Genomic DNA, 5,081 nt, shown 5'->3' on the forward strand with positions numbered 1-5,081 from the left:
ATTCACTTGATGAGATGATCATATGCTGAAATGGTGTAGCTTACAAAGTACTTATTAAAAAGCAGAGTGTCATGAATCACTTGGATACTGTGATCTTCCCCACTGTCTGTGTTGAATATGCTCAGTTGCAGTGCAACTGGCACAGCACCAATGATCCATGCCCGCTCCCCATTCATCTTCGCCGCTCACTCTGTGTACAGAACGCCACAAATTACAGCCCTGGCGGATTCACGCTGCTCTAATCCTCAGCAAAACTGCGAGGGGTTATGCGGGGAACCCTGCCAGTTACCTTGGGGGACGAATGATCTCTCCGACCTACCCCTACTAACCCCAGTGCTCATCTCGCAACGGGAAAAGATCTATCTCTGCTTATTATTACTTGCACCTCCCACTAGCGGCACAGAAGATGAATCATACCTGTCAATCCTTATCCCTGGTGCAGGGAGGCCATGTTTGTTTATATTGATTGGCAGCATATGTGGCACAGCTGTTGCTGGAGGAGGCTGGTGCTGGCAGAGGTTTGTTTATGCTTTCTCTTGGCAACAGTACAGTTGGCAGGCAAGACAGCAAGCAGTATGCACTCGACTAATCAATACAAACAATGAAGCAGCAAATCAAGAATAATGTTGGCATGGAAAGAAATGAGAGCGAGGATAAAGCATTTGATTATTTGGTGCTCAAAAATGATTTTGTTTTAGGATCTAGTGAAATGTGTTTTCATAATGTTCAACTCTTCTTTATGTTACCCCCTATGTGTGTGTGTGTGTGTGTGTGTGTGTGTGTGTGTGTTTAAATTAATGCGTTGTTGTTATGTGACTGTCAGCAGAAATCTCATTCCCTTGTGTATCTTTCTGATAACACCATCGAAACATAGACACCATTTATGTTTACACCCCCACACTTGAGTCAAATACAGTAATAGCTACTGTGTCATATGCTTAAATATTGACTACATACAGAATACCTACTACATATTTTAATATACAACATACGCATGTGATGGTGTTTGAAATAGTGCATCCATAAAAACTGTGCAGTGCACAAGTGTGAAGGCTCAACGACTCACAGAAAGCCAGAATCATGTGAATGTGTGAAATTGTAAGTGCAAGTGTAGGAAGTGGGGCAAATTACTCAAGGTGCAGCATCTGGCAATGATTAGTGGCCATTAATTGGTGTTAACTGGTGCTACTAGTGTTTACAGAGTTGAAGGATAATTAGCTGGGGGTCAACTCAGGGCTGAAATTAACATGTCAGAACTCTGCAGCTGTCTCGTGACAACTGGGCGAGGTAGTGGTGGGGTGTACCAATTTTTATTGGCAGGGTAGCGTTGGATTATATGGATGTTTGTGTGTGTGTGTGTGTGTGTGAGACATGGATTACTATGGGTATTTTACTTAGTAGGTGAGTCAGTTATTGTGTGTTTGTGTGTGTGCATTCAGGACAAACAGCAAAAGAATGGGTGTTTTAAGTGTCGGCCCTGGTGTGGATCACCACATGAGTCAAAGTGACAAAAATTAAGCACCTCAAGAATAGCTCTCAGCAGGGCCTGGACTTGACCTGCCAGAGTAAACAGTGAAAAAGAAATACTCTCGTCTAGCCAGCTAGTCTGCACTGTGTCCATGGGGGGACCTTGTAGAGATCCAGCTGCAGCACCTGCATAAACACTAAAACTCAGTGTGGGCAGCCACCACACACAGCTGGGGACACAGGCAAAGCAGTGTGTTGAGTGGTGGTGGAGAATGAAGTAGACACTGCTATCTGATTGGAGTTTGTCGTGGACAGCCGATGTACCATCTCTATCCAGAAAACTAATTGTGGGGGAGGGAGACGGGAAGAGCGAGGCAGCATATCAGCATTCATGACAACACCTGCGATTCCCTGGATTGGTCACCACTTTGTTGATACTAATGGGGATCGGAATAAAGTTCCAGTGCCTAAGTGACAGAAATTGTAGTTCTTTAATTGCCACTAGATACTAGATCCAAAATGACTGAATGAAAGGATGGTATTGCAGCTTTAACTCACTAGAAGCCTAATTTAATTCAAGATAGATGAGTTGGGACATGAATTTGCAATAGATGGTTATACTCAGTGAGGACGACACTGATGAGTGATACAGTAGTTGAACATCTGTATTGTGTTACACATGACTTTGCATCCACATGATTGCATAACTACAGTAATAATTAGATGTACAGGTTTTCCTAAAAGGCTGAGATAGGTGGCAGCTGCAAGGTCCAAGGCCAGATAGCAGCATTTCCTTTTACATAATATCAGAATAAAATTAGAACAAGGCATATTAATTTGATTGCTGATTACAGATAAATTCTTTACTCTCAGTGTAGCCCGCTTTCAGCTACTCTCTCTCCTCCACGTTCAGTGAACATTAAACAAATGTGTGTTAATCAGCTCCAGGGTGCTTGTGTTCTGATTTAATAATAATAATAAAAATATTTCTTTACCTTTGTGTATACAGGTGTGAGTGAATGTGACAATGTATATACTGTAAGATCTCAGTGTATGGGGAATAAGGGCTTGACAGGGCGGAAAGGGTTCAAGTTCACATGCTGCTTGCTTTTATTGCGGATGCTTTATATAAATAACAGAATTATTATGTTTAAAAAAAAAAACAATAAAAAGATGAGATGCTGTAGGAAAAATAAGAACAAGGCTTGTGAATTATACATTTTCTGTAATTCTTGCATTTTTTTTACTAGTTTTATTTTTATTTTTTATTGTTCAACTCTGTTTTCTACCTGAATCTCCACAGCACACAATACTGTACCATTCTACTCCAGTCTTTGCCAACTGCTGCATATCACAAAGGGATGTCTGCCGTGATGGCCCTGACACATCCAAACCATCCCCAACACACTAGAGGATAACTCCCAGCCATCAGAGCCGCTATGCTCCGATACAGGATAATGACTGAAGCAAAACGGGACTAAATCCATTGTATGATAACTTATCTCTCTAAGTCTGTGGGACTTTTTTTTTCTTATATGAGGCCTTGCGTTTCATAAACCCCAAATTCATTTCACTCTGTATCTGTGCTGATACAGTTTCCCCGTCAATGAGAGGGAACTCTGGGGCCGGGAGATAGAGAGGGGGAGAGAATTCACCGCACACTGCAGGCGTAGCGGGAAAACCAAGATAAGAATATTAAACAGGAGAAAGAATTGTGCCTTCTGCAAACCACTAAGATGACTGAGGATGGAAATGAAAAGGGAACACTCAACTTCAGTCTAAGAATTCACATGACAGAACTTAGAGGGCTGAGTGTGTTTCTGTGTATTTGTGTATGAACATGCGTGTCACAGCACAGTTTCCAAAAATTGTTATGGAATAATTATACATTGTTTTACGAATGTTCCTTCATTTCATTTATGTACCATGTTTCAAATAAAATTAAGGTAATCTGAAACATCCTAAATATGCAATTTTGATTTAGTCATCATGGCTGATTTCAAGCTGTGGAATCCATTTTGGCTCTGTCAGAAATTAAGCACCAGATTCTGATAATATGACTGTGTCTACAATCCACGCCTACAAACTGAATATTCACTTGAAATATTGCTAAATACTGCAGGCTGCATTTTAAAAACACGAGGATGATGTGTCATTATACTGTATATATATATAAACTACAATTCATAAGAAATCCATTTAACAATCTGTTATGCCTCCACCAAATTCACAGAGATTTTAATTAAAATGTTTCACATTGTGTGACATACAATGAATGCTGTCATATGTTTGTGCCTTTTACCTGCATTCAACAGTATCTTAAACAGGTGGATTTATGTGACAGCATTTTGCTGATTGTTGATCACTGCTTTGCGTTGCGACATTGGAAGTAAGACAAGAAATGCATAAAGACAATCTTGCTGTTGACAACTGAATCTAAGTCAGGAAATTAATCAGTCCTGATGATGACTGAAAATTGCCCAAGATTATGTTGAGACACCTTCATTGCTACATGTAGGAGGAGACGATGGCGGCAGAGCTGCCATTTAGCCTGCCAGTGGCCCCGGGCGATGCTTCTTCTCTTGCATTCTATCTAATGTCTGGCAATTAAAGACCGTCTAACGGCCTGAGAGAAGGAGAGATGGAGTAAGACAGGAATAGAGAGAGAGAGAGAGTTACTGTTAAATAGTGAGGTTCAAAGAGAGACAGGTGGTAGAGACAGAAAAGAAAGGAGTGAAACACATAAAGACAGGCTCACACACAAATAGATATCAGAAACGGGATGATCCTGTTAAGAAAAGCCTTAACTCTATTGTGCACAGTCTCTGTGGTGTGGTCACCTAATACAGCAGCCACTTGTACCTGAAATTCTATTTAATCTAACAAGAAGTACTCAGTTGTTGTTGGTGTAATTTTTCACTTCACACTAACAGGCCCTGAGGGACATCCTCTCATCTTCTCCCAAGCGTTATCTATACATTTCAGTGATGTGCCCAGTCCATACACTCCAACTGTTCGTCAGGCAAATCCATCCTGCTTAGTTTCCATTCACATTAGCAGTTGATTCTAATGCTTTCCATATCTATCAATGTGACAGGCACAGCACGTTGGTTTGTTTCACTCAACGGGAGAAATTAATCACACACATTTAGTGTAACAAGAGAACATTTCAGCTCTGCATTAACTACGCTCACGCTGGTTTTGATGGCCATATTAAGACAACATTTTCAGACTTCTCATTGACGCTATTTGTTAACAGCTCTTACTTAACTGTCATGGCATCTTAGTTGAAATTGTAGAGTGTGTCATGGTTTTGAGTTTCAGTCTACTCATTCATTCAGTGTAATTGTTTGTGCATTGATGTAATATGTCTACTGTCATTTCAGATGCTGCCACTCCCACCGACTGTCTTTTCCACTGGTTTTGAAGCTCAGAGTGGGCTGCTCCACTAACGCAATCTTGGCAGCACATTACTTTGTTACACACACCTACTGTAAACCAAAGACGGGAGCACATGTGGACGTCTGTGGCAAGTACAGTACAGTATACACCTCCATTACCACTGAGCTGGGAGTCTTGCTCGAAGGCTAACCCAAGGCTGATTCACATGCCAG

This window comes from Trachurus japonicus, chromosome 11, assembly GCF_045865225.1.
Source record: "Trachurus japonicus isolate A0001 chromosome 11, Traja_1.0".
Lineage (NCBI taxonomy): Eukaryota > Metazoa > Chordata > Actinopteri > Carangiformes > Carangidae > Trachurus > Trachurus japonicus.